This window comes from Ambystoma mexicanum, chromosome 1p (assembly GCF_040938575.1).
Source record: "Ambystoma mexicanum isolate Mex_15411 chromosome 1p, UKY_AmexF1_1, whole genome shotgun sequence".
Taxonomy (NCBI): domain Eukaryota; kingdom Metazoa; phylum Chordata; class Amphibia; order Caudata; family Ambystomatidae; genus Ambystoma; species Ambystoma mexicanum.
This window is the reverse complement of record NC_090921.1, coordinates 448,617-464,792: the sequence shown is the minus strand read 5'-3', so window position 1 is coordinate 464,792 and position 16,176 is coordinate 448,617. Positions and strand designations below refer to the sequence as shown.

General features: G+C 45.5%; 1 long non-coding RNA gene across 3 annotated transcripts in view; it reads left to right on the top strand.

Moving 5' to 3' along the window:
• LOC138563654 (uncharacterized) overlaps nt 1-16,176 on the top strand; it is a 162,295-nt gene that overhangs the window by 27,268 nt on the left and 118,851 nt on the right. For all 3 annotated transcript variants that reach the window (XR_011299647.1, XR_011299635.1, XR_011299641.1), the window contains 2 exons: nt 1,606-1,697; nt 2,095-2,150. This is a non-coding gene — a long non-coding RNA (uncharacterized lncRNA). The remainder of the gene's footprint in view (nt 1-1,605; nt 1,698-2,094; nt 2,151-16,176) is intronic.

Sequence of the window (16,176 nt, the reverse complement as noted above, 5' to 3'; positions counted from 1 at the left end):
AGGAGAGAGTTAATGGGTGAAAGGGGGGTTGTGCAGCCCACAAAGATCTCTGGGATCTTACCTCCTTTCCTTCTTTCCCGGAATGATACCGTGTTTCACCTGGGCTATTCCCCCAAGCATAACCCCGGGTTCCCTTACCCAGGTGATCGTCCTTCGCTTGTCCACCCCCAGGGTTGGGATCTGAAAGCGCCAGCCCATGCCTGGCCACCTGAATAAGGGATTCTCGAGGTCTTCCTGGGAGAATACCCTCCGGGTTCTCACAGGAAGTGTGGTTGAGTGGCTTTGGACATTGTGGGGCCCATGGATGCGCTTGGTGGCAAGTTGAGGTTTGTCATAATTCTAGTAGATTATACTTTGCATTAGCTGGAAGCATCCGCCCTGGAGATGGTAATGGCTGAGAAGACTGTGAGCTTTCTAGGTAAGGTCTTTGCCAGGGTAGGGGCTGCGGCTGGTATTGTCAGAGATATTGAGGTGCAGTTTATGTCCAGTTGCATGCAGGATTTTCTGAGAAATTTGGGCGTAGGGTACCACAGACCACTTTGTACAATCCTTCGGCAAATGGTTTGGTGGAAAGGATGAACAGATTTGTTAAGGGTGCCATCCAGTTGGCTGTCGCCAATGGGTTGGTTTGGACCGAAGTCCTGTCTAAAGTCTTGTCTGCCTATAGGTGTATGCCATCAGTGATTACCAGACATTCCCCTTTTGAACTCATGCGAGGTAGGAAGGCAGGTTCGAAGTTGAGGACTGTCGCCCTTGGTGGGGCATCTGCACAGAGGTGAATGGCTGAGGTTTTGGAGAGGAGGCGCCTACATCAGGAGAAGGTGACATTACAGCAGTTGGACATAAAGCCTCTTGATATTTCGGTTGGTGATTGTGTTTGGTGAAAAATCCATGGTTTGTGCCCAAGGGTTGTATTGTGTACATGTCTCCACTCGCCGTGGTGAAGGTGGGCAAAGGTTATGTTGTACTTGATGACGGTTCGAGGTGGAGCAGCAGGTCGTCGGTGGTGAAACAGAACGCCTTTCAGGAGTGTCCCCACTGAGGGAGCTGGTTGTGCGTGGGGGCCCAGTGAGGATTCAGATCTGTGACCATGGGTGTGAGTGAAGCGCCTGTCCCAGGTGTGCAAGAGTGTGTTGGCCAAGGGCGTGTTTCTGTTCCTTCTGCACCTGAAGGGGTTGTTCTGCTGAGGAGCAACAGCGCAGTTCTGCTTGCGCCTCAAGGATTAGGTTGCCTCCCATCAAATTTAAAGACTATGTGCTTTGGGGTGCCAGGAAGCTGCATTTTCTTTTTTCTTAGGCCATGTTCATTCTGCAAGTAGGTTTTCTTTTCTGTAATTAGTTCCATCTTTCCTTGCCCCCCATGTTCTTCCTTTCTTTTTCTGTTCTTTCGTTGGTTCCATCCATGGGGGGGGGAAGAAGTGTTGTTATGGAACCCTGGTGCATGTTCTTACTCTAGGGTTCCACATTCCTTGTCAGTTACTGTTTAGGGAGCAGCTGGGTGACTGAGGTACGTTCGCAATAAACTGGCTGTTTTCCTACCATATAACTTGTGTGCTCAGCATCTCTTCAAAACGTTTAATAATCTTTTTTATACTTGTATACATAGGTTTGTACTATTTTCCTTGGGTATCACATTGTCCAGAGTGCTAAGCCAAGCCAATTGAAATCAAGGCAACTACTGAATACTGCCCAATACTGGTAAGCCTTCTATTATTCATGAGTAAATGGTTGTATTTCATTAGACTGTTCTCGCTACATATATGCCAATTTACATTGATTTCATGAGCTGGCATGTTTTCTAGATGCCGCAAATACGGGGATATACATGGTTATTTATAAACGTGGTAAAACGATGTAAGTTTCTAGAGCATTTGTTTTGTAGATCATTCGTTAGTAGTATAACTTTTCTTGTAGGTTAATAAACCATGGGAGTTTGTGGGCATGGACCGGATTGGTAAACTGAACAAAACCATAAGGGTTAACGAGTACATATGTACAATAGTGGATTATTTTCCTCAGTGGACTGAAACATTTCCTTTTTAAAAAGCAAATCAGCAGCAGATATAGAAGATTATATTGTCAAATTCTTTTATAGGTTTAGAGCACCCAAGCGCATTCTTAACAGTCCAGGGAAGAGAGTACAATAATGAGGTAAGTACTATTCCTCTTGTATTTTTCATGGTATTCTCTTGACTCTTTGAACCTGTAAGGCAAGACCTCCAGTCAACCAGACAATAAAAACACTCCTCTAGGGAAAAAGGTTTGGTGCACTGCTTTGCAAAGAAAACAAGATTTATTTTGTATGCAAAAAGGAAAAAGTATCAGAAGGTACAGTAGAACCAAACTGGAACAGAACTCTGTTAGTTCAAAGCAGGTACAAGGTTTTTAAGGAAAGAAATCGTCACTCATGGCGTAAATAATATACAGTATTATCCCACCACCCTCATTGGCTAACACCTATATACATACTACCAGTCCCATATAGTCCCTTGACCGATTGGCCACATCCTGATCTACCCCTACCCTCTAACACGTGGTTCCCCTTAGTCCGTCACCTGTGTTCCCAGCTACTGGATTGGCGAATTATCTGAAATGTTACCCACCACATCGGCCGAGTCACATGGTGTGCACCTAGTCATTAGCATGAGCTCAGTGGACAACTCTGAGGTCAAATTGACCTTTTGAAATAACAATACACTCCTCTTGATGCCAGGCATGCAGGCGCCCTAGCAATGTCTCCCCAACATTAAACTAGATTTGTTGGCTTCACCTCTTACTCTTTGTATCACAAATAACGGGATGTTCTGGTCCTCACACCCCCCTTATCAGTTGCCCACTCGTGGTACACTGCCTCGCTTTCTTGAGGACCACGTTAATCAGCCTAATTCTTAGGAATGTATGTACTCTATTCCTCAGCCGCCTGGTAGTTCAAGTAAGACAGCCATTTTCTCAGGGGCACTAGTGTCCTAAATCTTGACCCGCTTGTTGGTAGCTCGAGACCTCTAACCTTACTCCCATGGATTTGTCCTTAGGGAAGGCCACAGCCCTACCCACACTCTGCCATTCGCTTTCCAAGCTTGGACCGCAAAGGGCCTGCGTCTGGATGCAATTAAACCGTCATCTATTCAACATGAATGCCGCTATTCTCATCTTCACTAAATAATTCAGAATCTTCATTGTGCCCCACTACTGCACTTACTACAGGGAATACTAACGGCTAGCCCTCACTTCTAAATTGGTGGTGCTTAAATATTTCCCTCATTCCGGCCCTATGTCCACACCACCATTGTCACCCATTATCTCTTCATACTACAACTATAATTTCACTACCACTGCACAGTATCACTCATGCTCTATACATGTGCCTACCTAAGCCTCTATAACTACTTTAAAGATACATTTGTTGGCCACACCATATTTTGTATGCAAGCCCATCATATGTCCAGCTCTCATCTGCACTCCCCACGCTCCTGCTGCCGCGGATGTTCACTTTCTCATGAGCTAATAGATTTTCCTTAGTCTGAATTGTTGGGCTGTGCTTGGATCCTGTATGTGCATCCCAACAAACCTACCATTCCCCCACCTGTTTTACAAGTTAGCTGATCATTTTTGTGTAGCAGAGGGACCCGCAGTCAGTTTGCAACACAGAAGTGGAAGCAAGGTATAAAGTCCTTTTCCTATGCATCTCTGTCCAGATCACATTTTCATAACTGCAGGGGTGCTGGAATCTTTGAATTATCGTTTTGCATCTTTTCTAAAACGATGAAAATAGTACAGAGGTTAAGCGCATGTTAGCAGTCCTCTCCATACATTTTACAGGTCATACAAAATGACCCACAATGTGTTAATTGTTGAAAAAATGCTTTGCTCCCCTTTTGTGATGCTTTTTATCCAATGAACTGCTTGCAAGGATTGTGGATGTGGTCAAATATAAATAATATTATCAGTATTTGCGACATACTTAAAGTTAGAAATCCACATCCCTAATTAAACAATGACCTCAACCCTGATGCATTTTCTGGTGTCATTTCTATAAGTCTATGTCTAGCCTGTGCCATGTTATGTGAATACAACATGCAGGGACTACAACTTTACATACAGTTTAGCCTCTTTTTAAAAAATAAAATAATTGCAGGTGGCTTTATATTGTAAAGGGAATTCCAGCCTCTCCCTTTCACAAACATGGCTGGACAAAAAACGATTAGGCCACTCACATTACAGAAAAGAATGTACCGAAAGGTGTCAGGCGGTGTATTTGTGTTTGCAGAAATTTCCCAGATACAGTGATTTTCAACAAATGCGCAGCCTAAGACCATGGACTTGTCCATCGTAAAAAAACAGTTCATTGTCATTTTTCCTACAGTTATGTACATTTTAGCCCTATTGAATTTCCACGCCGTCCTATCTCAAGCAACTCATGCCACGAAGCATAATAAATACTAGATTTTCCTTCAATACTTAATTTATACTGACATACTTTTACGATACACGCTTACACCCAAATATAACTGTACCCAGAATACAAACACTGAGCAGGCTTTAGTATACTTCTCCCAGAAGTCACACGGTTACATGTAGTAAGTTACTTCTCTCCTGATGTACTTGTCCATCCATGGATCAGAAAATGAGCGGATGGTCAAGCATCCTGTCGCTTTCTGGACGGATGGACTAACACGCACGCACGTGCGCAAACACACACACACACACACACACGCACACGTGCGCAAACACACGCACACGTGCGCAAACACACGCACACGTGCACAAACACACACGCACACGTGCGCAAACACACACACACGTGCGCAAACACACACTCACTTTTCAAAATGTAGGACCCTGTTGCAGCTGAATTGTTAAGCTTAAGTCAACATGACTGGCATTTCTTTGTTTACAGATTTTCTTTTGTAGCTGAATGCAGTTCTTTGCTCAATATAAAGAGAAGTATTTCATCCCCTTACCACCCACAAACCAAAGGTCTTGTGGAAAAAATGAATGAAACAATTCAACTGTAAGTAAATCTAGCAAACACGGTGTAATTTGAGAATGTTGGCCTCAAAACTATCACCTGGGTATTCCTGACAGTATCTTATATTTAACAAGTTCTAATGTTAGGGGAGTTTTCTGAAAGTCTACCTGTAAGACTTTATAAAACAATCCCTTGTATACAGAGCTCCAACTTCTAGTATAATTATGTACTGGTCAAGTTTTTTTTAGTTTGGCAGAGCAGCCATGCTTATCTTAGGAGAGAGATGTGAGTTGTAGATAAGTACAATGAACTAAGTCAATGCATAGGCCCAAAGAAACTCTTAGACTCTTGTAGTTATAGGCAAATAGTTATTTATTTTATATACACAAGGATAAAGGTGTACACGGGTAAGTAAGTACTATTTCAAACTAATAAACACAATAGAAAACCAATGCAATGCTTCAGGTGAGTAAACCGTAGGTTAAGACTTGGACAGTTAACATACTCAGTTCAAGGAAAGTAAAATCACTTGTAATAGCAACTCCGAACATTTTCTGTTGGAGGAATAAAAAGGTTAAGCAACACCAACAATATCAGGTCAGTACTTTAAAAGACTTGTATTACTTTTCAGAGACCTTAAGGCAGTGGTCTTCACACTTTTTTGGCCTGTGCCCCCCTGAGCAAAATGTGGGCATGCCGGCACCTCACAAAAATGCCAAATGGGACAGTAAGTCCAAATGACTATGAACTATCGCGTGCCGTTGCCGCATCCCGCTCCCAGTATAGTCCCTAGGCTCCCCCACCTGCTCCCATCACAGTCTCTGGACTCCCTCAAGCACCTAGCATTAGACACGCCACTACCATTTCAATACCAAAAGGGTACCTTCGCTTAAGGGCTAAAACAAATGTGTTTCCTCTGTCAGCTACACTTGTCTCACTCTTGCAATGACAGGCGTAGTTCATTATTTTAGTGATGGTGCCCTGTCCTGTGTGAGGTGCTTTTTTCACACCATACCCACAGCCATCATCACTATTATTTATTGCAGCAATGACATTCCTCTCTCCTTTGATGGTACTTGTTTTAGTAATATTGCACTGGTCACCTTGCACTAGTTAAATATAAATTGCACTTGTGTCAGTCCTACTGAGGATTACCTTTCCGTCATGCAGTGGCGGTGTCCTGTGTGAGGTGTGCTTGCGTCATTCTGGCACTGAAGGACGCATTTCAATATTTTAATACAGGTGGTTTGTCCTGCTTGAAGTTTTATTTATTTATTTATTTTTTTTGACTTGCAGTGTGAGTCGCCTTTTAGTATTGCAGTGCTGGTGCCTGTTCCTGTGTGATGTAGGCTTGTTTCAATCCTTCAGTGATTGACGCTATTCAGTATTGTATTGTTCATGTCATGTTCTGGCTGAGGTATCTGTGCGACACATTTACTTGTGTCCTCCCCTGTATTGGGGTGCACTTGTTTTAGTCTTGCATCCATTGTCAACTTTCAATTTTGCAATGCTGGTGTCCTGTGTGAGGTGAATTGATTGTTGTCATGTAGTTAGTGTCACCATCGAGCATTGCAGTGAAGGTATCCTGTCTGGTACAAGGCACACTTGTTTCAGTCCCCCCAGTGGAGTTGTCCTATCTGGTGTGAGTTGAAATCATTTGTCTTCAACAAAGGCCACCTGATGAATAGTGGTGTGCTTGAGCAGATTTCCCATTTGAAATATTTGTTGGAGAAAATAAAGTTGCACCTAATTGTGATGAACAGTTCTCCCTGAGTTCCAATGGAAAAGCATCCTCTAAACCTATTGTGCACATATGACCCCTAGAGAGCAAGTACCCTGTGCTATGAAATGAATGCTTGGCACAATATGGCTCCTTATGAATCACCTATATATAAAACAACATTCTGAAGTGGTTGCTGGCGACATCCAGGTACAAAATAAAACTCATGTATATTTAAACTGAATGAATAATTTAATAAATGTCTCTTTCCTTTACAATGCACTAACATGCAGTCTTTAAGCTGACTTGATTAAACAGGCAGTGATAAAGCCACAGTTTTGATTTTTGTGTGGAAAGGAGATGGGCCTTTGCAGGCACTACCTTAACAGCGGTAACTGTCCATAAGATGGAAACAGCTGGCAAATCGTGCGAGTACCTGAACATAGGCATGGCAGTGATTGGCAAACTATTTAATAGCTATGAAATAGAATAGCCAAGAGTGGCCTTGCCAAAGCTTGTTTTGTTTTTCAGTTTTTGTGATGAAAAAAATTATCAAAGCAGATTTACATGTTTTTAAAGCTTTGAAAAAATGCCAGCCTGAGAATAAAAAAAAAACACCACAGAAAATATCACCCTTTTTATGGTGCTCCTCAAATCTGCATTTTAAATATCAAACTTAACTAATGACAAATTTTAACGGAACATGTAAGATCCAATACACAATAGTATAGAGAGCTACAATACTGTCTGATGTGGCCATTATACTATATGCTAAATCTGGTCTTCAGCATGCAATGAATATTGTGTGTAATGGCACCATGTCCTATCATACACAACATTTCTTTCTGTCTAGAAATGTTATGTAATGATAGCCGTATGCAAGTAAATGGTACCATTACACACATTATTCATGACATGCTGAAGACCAGATTAATTTGTGTCTAGAATCTAGACTATAGACTATATTAAAATATTTTTTATATAAAATTCAGACTGTGTGTGCGACCCCGTGGACATAAGGCCGCGACCCCCCCAGGGGGGTCGCATCCCACAATTTGAATACCGCTGCCATAAGGCTTTAGCAGTTAGGCATGAGTTCTTCAAAGTCAGATTGGAGTCAAAGCAGATAAGGCACAGATGTAGAAAAGGCAAAGTTCAAGAGGATTCTTCTATTACAAGTAAGTAAAATGCTTTTGTGGGTTAGAGTTTCAGGGACCTTGGGAAAGGCTCCCTATGGGCGCACTAACGTTAGGCCTGGGCGAACACCCAAATACTGCAATCCGCACCCCAGCAGAAAAGAAGCAACAGAATGACTCAATGTACTACCACAAGTCCCAGTATCCGAGGAGTTATGAAGAAGCAGCAGCTGGATTATTTCATGATGCAGCAGCGGAGGATCCGTTCTCCTGTTCCTTGCTCGTGGTGAGTAAAGGGCTCTGGAAGAAAATTTGCAGCAACAGTTGGCATAAAGGACTCGCAGCAAAGGATTCTTTGTGCTCCAATGTCGGTCTGCATTTTTGGCACCTTTTCACAGCCTCGAATGGGGAACGGTTCTCGTTTGAACACTTTACCTCACTTGCTCGGTCCTGCACTATGACTTTAGGATCTAGGCTCTGCAGGTCCGGAAGGAGTCCACCAAAGTTTTGAGAGAGTTTATCGGCAAGATGATGCACTGCAATCAGGTGTGGGGTCCCAGCGTATTCGCTGCTTGCAGTTAAGGAAGGTTGCAGCATGTCGTGGGATGGCTTGAATCGAAGGCCATCTTAGGACTGATTATGCCTAAAATGCAGTTCAGTGGAGGAAGTAGTCTTCTTGGGCACTTCCCTGTCGATTTGAAAATGGGGTCAGGACAGCAGCGGTACTTCAGCAGGCTTCTCTAATTGCTGGAAGGTGCTGCAGGCCTCTCTGGTTGTCTTCTTCGGTGGTTCTTTTTCCATGGTCTACTTGTCTTCAGCATCAGGATCCTCACCTTTTATTAAGGAAATAAGCCAACCAACACTCATGGTACATTCAAACTTTGGAAGGTGGCAGTCCTTTCAGAACAGCCAACCTCACAGTTGGAACTGGTTCAAGGCCAGCATTCCAAAAGACAAAGAACAGCGGAATTTCGGACTCCTCCCCTGCTACATCTCCTCGCAGACACACTAGAGCTTTGGCGTGATTCACAAAGGATTCCCTCCGAAGACAAAAGTCAAACCAGGACCTCCCACACCCAGGATGGCAGAAGGACCAAGAAAGGACAAGCACATGAAAGGTGGTGATAGACAAAATAAATCACCATTTTGCATCAATGGTAACCATTCTGTGTATAACCGCAGCTGTGGAGACAGCCCGAGCGTACAGATTGCACAAATGTCAGTATAATACATCCCTGCCACCAGCCATAATTGCATGCTTGTCACTGTAACAGAAATGTTACATTAGCTGTGAGAAAAAGGGATATAAGTTAACACCTCAGAACTCCACATAGGGTGTGTGCTGATCTTAGAAAAGGAAAAGATAAGAAGGATAAAAAGTATCCTTCTAACCTTTAGAACAATAGTTCTTAAGGAAAATAAAATATGAAAATAATATGAAAAGGAGAGCTTGGGCTCCCAGCAACACTGCACAAAGGGTGTGCTGTGTGCTGCAAAAGTGAAACACGGATGCCTTTAGTATGGATGAAATCAAGACTCCATAAAGTAAGACAAAATGAGTAAGGGTTCCCAGTGTCAGAACAACAAGAATGAATGAGGAGAAAGAGGCTCCCCTCATTCAGGAAAACAACAAAAGTTCCAAGGGTACAGCAAAATGTGCCGGGGGTCTCGCAGGTAGGCGGGGTTTGGCAAAAAAATGAAATTAAGAGTCAGTCCTGTTCAGCTGGTAATAATGGATTCTTGAAATTCAGCATAATCATCATGTGCTTCTATAAAAGTGCAATACTGGCTGTAGTGAATCCAATGGAGTCATCACGGATTCCCCTGCGGTAACATACTCCTATGTGGTTATGGAACAACAGCAGCTACCTGATCCTGACCCTGGGGGTGTCTATATGAGGGAGGATCATGTATCGGGGGTCCTCCAAGTCTGGTAACGACTGGATTACTAAAGTAATCCAAAAAGGGCCATGCAGGAAGTAACGCAGTTTATAATAGGCCTAGACGCAAATGAGAGAGCACGGTTCAAACAGCACGGTGGACCAGAACTGAGTGAAGAGAACTTTTATACATGAAAAATATCATTTGCATTGCATGAACCAAATTAATACATGTGTTGCTACACTGTATAACCGTGATTGCTAGGACTATGCCAGCCCCCCATATCAAAATATAAGTTAAACAATTAAAATTGCTCAATGCCTTCCTAACCCCTATTGTCCCACACCACCCATCTGACATCATGAGCTTTCCCACACCGGCCACACGTTTGTGGCAAGCATTTCATGATTGAGCTGATCACTGGAACTGTATTCCTGTCAGTGGCCATCTCTCATGGGATACACAAGACAACCTAAAATTGGCTGGGGGGAGACATTCACACAGCATCCGACCAATCAGCAAGGTCACACAACACTGTTGCACCCTAGGGACACTGAAACATTTTCAGTGATTGGTCCACTCCCGGCTCAACCCCCTGGCTCACTGCCCTCTTCCCAGGCCCAGCTGCCAAGGGGTGATTTGAAACTGCTTACCCCACTGCGGTGTTAGTTTTATTTGCCTGCAATTATTTTTTATTCTCTACATTTCCCAGTAAGCGACCAGGTGCCTGGCTTGCTGGGCTCAAAAGTATCTGTTTGACCTATTCCCTAGTGGCTGCGTTCCCCTGGGAATGACCTACTTGCAACATTTCTCCATAACGCTGCTGTAGCTGAGTGCTCGAGAAATCGGTGTTTGCCCAGGACACAAGGCCTGTGGCTATGAGGAGAGAAAGCTTTACTTACCTGCAGCCTGTACTCTACAATGGCTGCTGTGTTGTTCACATTATACTACATTACCTAATTTACATCCAACCCCTGACCTTTATCCCTATCCCCAGCTTGCTTCTCTGCCCCAACCCCACTTGGTGCTTTCCCTCTTCCCCATGGACTTCTTCAAGCTGCTCCTGCACACATAGCGCATGAGTTACCCGGCGCAGCTGTTAATGTCCTCCCCTCCAGGAGTGCCCCTTCCCATTAGTAACGTAATTGGTAAGTGCGCCCCCCCTTGAGTTTGTACCTTTACCGCAATCACATGGGAGGTGACAACTACTGGGGGGATGTCACTTCATTGGATGAGACATGTTATTCCCCCATTGGCCCATGAAAAAGACCCCCTGACACCCAATACCCTAATGGCCTATTGGCATGCTTCTATTCCACCCGTTTAGGGAAAACTGAGAAACCTTTTCCCAACACACTTTAGGCCAAACTCTAAAAAGTAAAAGCTTCAAGAATACCTTTTTCAATTCTGATTCCCCTTGATATAGAACTGATTTTGCATATGAAACTATTGAGAGAAACATTCTAAAAACTTGCATTAATTGATATCAGTGAACTCCAATTCCCACAACCACCTAAGTACTGGGACGAGAAGGATGAAGGAAATGCTGCAGGACGAAAGAGCCTCAAGCTCAATGAGTGTGCTAGTTGTTTTGAGAAAGCACCTATGCGCGGGCATCAGACATTTAAAAATGGAGAGCAAACTAATGTCAGAGGGTGCTGCTGTTCAGGAGAAGACGTTGCATCTCCTTCGGAGGCAGGCTGGAGCTGTAGGCAGGAGCCGGTGTGGCAGAGCCAAGGGGCTTGACAGCAGAGAGGGACCGTATCATTGTGTGAGCAGAGCATGCTGTGGAGACGTCGGGAACCACAAGATGATTCCTGGGTTTTCGGCAGCTGAAAGAAGCAACGTTACCCTCACCGTGACCTGAAGGCAAGCAGGTGTGCCGGAGCTGAGGTGCGAGAGAGGCCGGAGAAATGTCAGAGCAGTCCAGGGTGGAAAGCAGGTGGCGAATCTACGCTGCATATGCGGGACCGAAGACGCCAGACCGAGCCGGTGAGCAGCCCAAGCAAATTGGGGATCCTGGGGGGGTTTGGCGAATGCGGCAACCATAGTTTGTAAAGCAGCAGATAAAGAAACAATAAGTCAAAAAGGCAGACCCCTAACAAGATCTGAGTGCATAGAATGCAGTTTGGGGGAAAATTTAAAGCAAACATTGAAACGGAAATACCAAAACAAGGAAGATCTATGCAATTTTGGGTGTAAAGCAAAACCGTTTAATATATGTATGGAAATAAGAAGTACTGGCAGGCAAGTAAACCAGTAACATATAAGTTAATGGGAAGTCCTGGCAGGGGAGTACATCAGGCAGTTGAAAGTACATAAGACGTCCTAGCAAGGGTGACTATACTAGGCCATTGAAAACCTACAAAAAGTCCCAAGAAAGGACTGTGCTTGTTGAACCAAGAAGGAACATTTGTTTGAAGAAGAAATCTCAAGGCTAAGCAGCTTTGTACCTACCGGAATTGTTGTGGGTTAAGAAAAGACACCAAGATCTGTTAAAACAAGAGACATTGCCACCATTGAGGAATCCATGGGAAGGGAACCACCCTATGGAACCATGGTTCTGCTACCTTGGAGAACTTTATGTTGGAGCTGTTCTATTTTCATTTATGAACACGTTTGCAAATATCCGGTTAAAGACATTTTCCTTCTCGCTTTATTATTTTGTTTGAAGTTTGAGGGGCAGGATGGAATGTTTTGAACACAAGGACAGTTTTCATTTCTGACATCCTGACAAAGACAGATCCTTAGTTTTTAGTTATAGGTAGGGAATCTCCTCTTAGATTAGGGTCAGAGAAGAATGTTCCCAACCTGTTTATGTTGATAAGTGTTTAACCAAAAACATGACAACTTTGTGTCTGGCTTTCATTTCTGACCCCTCCCATAGCAAGGCACAAAATTAATGTACTGCCAATGGTGAGTGAATTAAAAGCAGGCAGAGTCCCCCCAAAATTGCTCAAAGAAACTTCTGAAACACTGCATACATAATTAGAAATGCACAGCTTGGTCATCAAAATGTTAGATGTGATAATTCCAACCAAGAATCAGTGTTTAGTTTGAGTCGGTTCCATGTGTTAAAATCACGGCAAAGATTGCTGTGGTTACAAAATATTGTGGCAAAAATGCAGTGATTTTGTCGCTGCAATCCATGTAAAGGATGTGGGGGACACCCCTGCTACCACTGGACCCATTATACCATTTAAGCAGTTTTTTTTTTTTGTATAGCCGACATTTTTGCCATGATTTTATCACTGCATACCATTGAGTCTTCAAAATTAAAATAAGTGGCATGTGAGGGGATCCAAGATAGCCGCCGGCAGTGGAAGTCACGTCTGAGCCGCCGTGCCGCCAACAAAAAGCACCACAAATGAAGAAATCCGAGCATTCCGGCACCGGACGGTCAGCTGCAGACAAAGAAGCGACTGAAAAACCCCCAGCAGGACCCCCCCGTGGGAGACAGACCGCCGAGTGAAGCGATTGCCCCTCCCCCATTGAGGGAGACCCCGAAAGACAACTGGAAGAGACCGCGCGGGGACGGAGTGGAGCGCACAGTGGCCCAGGGGGCGAACGCTCCGATCCTGACTCACCCCCACGGGAGAACCAGTAAACATCCGGACATCCGGGGTCCCGCGCATCTGCCCTGGAGGTGCATCCCTGGGAACAGAGCGGACGAAAGAGCATCGCCGTGGCTAGGCGGGTGAGGCACCTCCCCCCCCCCCCCCCCCCCCCCAAGATACGGTAGTCGCATATCACACCAGACAAGCGGAGAAGGGCAGGGGTCCAGGCGGGCCCGAGTAGACCCCCATGGGGAACCCCAAGCAGGAGACACCAGTGCATGCAGGACGGCCCGTGGACCCTGCCACTGCAGCAACCGGCGGCTCCGGTGCGGCGCCCAGGCACATAGGGGAGACAGGGGAGAGGAGGAGGCACCCTCCACAGGCGAGAAAGGAGAGGACACCAGCCGCGGAGAAGACGCCCGGAGACGGAGGTGAGTGCGCCAGTAAATACGCCCTCTCCCAACTCCATAAGGCCTCGGACGGGCGCGCACAACCGAGGCATCGCTCCCGGCGCAGAGGCGCGGCGGCACCCCCCTCCACCTCCCCTCATCTTCATAAAATTAACAAAGCGCAGGGGGGGGGCGTGGCTGCCAGGGAGAGTGAATAGGACTCTGTTTTAACGAGCAATCAGCAGGGCCAAGGAAGGAACAGGAACAGACACTATAATTCCCCCACATCGAAGCAAACCCACGCCCAGCGGCCCAGTGCCCCCTGCCACAAGCGCACAGTGGGAGGTGGAAATACAACCCTATTCACTGGAGAGATACCACTGCTCCCCCACTACAGGCCCCCAGAAGACACCCAGAGACAATACAAGATTCCCATACCCAGGGAAAGATGTCAAGTGTGAAAGCAAAAGGTGGCGCTTCCCAAACCACGACGCAACCTCCCATACAGGACGCAAACCTGCTCCACCTGTGGTCCTCAGATGCTCCGGCGATCTCAAAGGACAGGGCAGGTGAGGAACCCACAATGGATACCACCCTCCCAAACCAGTGCACCTTCCCACAGACAAAGGACGACATGCATGCCTGGTTTGTGGAGCTGCACGACATGTTCATGTCCACAGTACAGGACCAATTTACCTCAATGAGGAACGAAATGAAGCAGGCAGTAAAAGAGTTGAAAATAGTCGTGGCTAAGCTGGAGGAAAGGACAGACACCATGGAGAAAATTGTAGAAGAGGAAGCAAAACAGAGCAGTGAAACGCAGGAACACCTGTTCGGTTAACCCATAACCTAGAAATTCAGTGTGAAGACCTAGAAAACCGCTCCCACAGATCCAATATCAGCATCAAGTATATGCCCGAATCAATGTCAGATAAAGACCTCAAGAGTGCGGTACAAGAAGTATTCAGAGACCTAATCGAGGAGCAAGATGCGGTGAACATCGGGATCGACAGAGTCCATATGGTGGGCCCGAAAAGAACAGGCGCCCCACGGGAAAGACCAAGGGACGTACTGGCGGCCCTTTCATCATACCCACAAAAGGAGCAGATCCTAAGGAAAGCAAGGCAGTTAGATCACATAAGGATGAACGGGGTGGAAATCCAATTATATCAGGATCTGGCCTCGGTGAAACTCTTAAAAAGGACGGAGATGGCCCCTCTGGTGAGAGAACTGGTGGCGAAAGAAATAAGATACAAATGGACGTTCCCATTCGGTCTACTCTTCGAGTGGGAAGGTAAACAGAGAAGAGTGACCACCACTGAAGAAGGACTTCATATATTGGACCTGCAAGCGGAGGAGGCAGACACGAGAGGCGCCAGGACCAAGGGGGATCTGCACAAGAGGCCGAGAGGATGGGAAGTAGTGGGGCAACAAAAGAAACAAAATGGCTGGGGGAAATCAGGGCACCCCGCAGGGGAGTAGTCGAATGATCGAAACAAGCAAAATCGACAGCTCAATCTCCGGATTAGAGATGGCGGGAGAAGAAAAACCAGCGGAACCTCAGAATACCAGGTAGTCTGCGGCCCGGCAGGGGTCTTGGAGGGGACACTATCCAGGTCTGATGGAGACGCAGGGTTTAGGATCCCCCCGCAAAGTTAATCCCGAGTCATGTGAGGACAGGGAGTGATAGAATGGTCAATTCTATTTAAAACACTGAAACACATGGGTTTCGGAGACCGATTCATAAATATGGTTAAAGCCAACTACAACTCCCCATCCATAAGAATAGCAATAAATGGGGACGTCACGGAGAGGGTGGAGATTTCAAGAGGTACGAAACAGGGATGTCCCCTCTTATACGCCATATTTCTTGAGCCCCACCTAATCAAATTAAGGGAATCGGTAGGGGTAAGGGGGATCGAGATAGCAGGCACCCAACACAAAGTTATAGAATACGCAGACGATCTGCTACTGGCCTTGGAGGAACCTGTGAAATCCCTACCACAAACCTTGATAGAACTGGAGGAATTCGGGGGGGGGGATCTCTGGCTTAAAAATAAACAAGAAAAAAATCAGAGATTCTGGTCCTAGCAGTCGACAAGGGGACAATGGAAAAATTGGCAGGCCCACTGGGGTTTACAACAGCGGAGGAGGATATCAAGTACCTAGGGGTGACGCTTACACATAAAGTGGACAGGATCTATAAGAGCAACTACCCATAGCTGTTGGCCAGAGTAAAAAAGGATCTAAATAGATGGTGCCCGCTAAGGGTCTCATGGTGGGGCAGAATCCAAGCAATAAAAATGAACATACTCCCCCGGGTCCTATACTATTTTCATACCCTCCCAATAACAGTCCCAAACTCCTTCTTTAAAGCATTGTCAAAGGCCATCCTCACAGCCCCAATTATGGCAGGGGGAATGTCACTCCCACATTTCAAATAAATACTATTAAGCAGCACAACTCTGGGTCCTAAAGGAATGGCTGGGGGATGACCAACGAACAACATGGGTAACACAAGATAG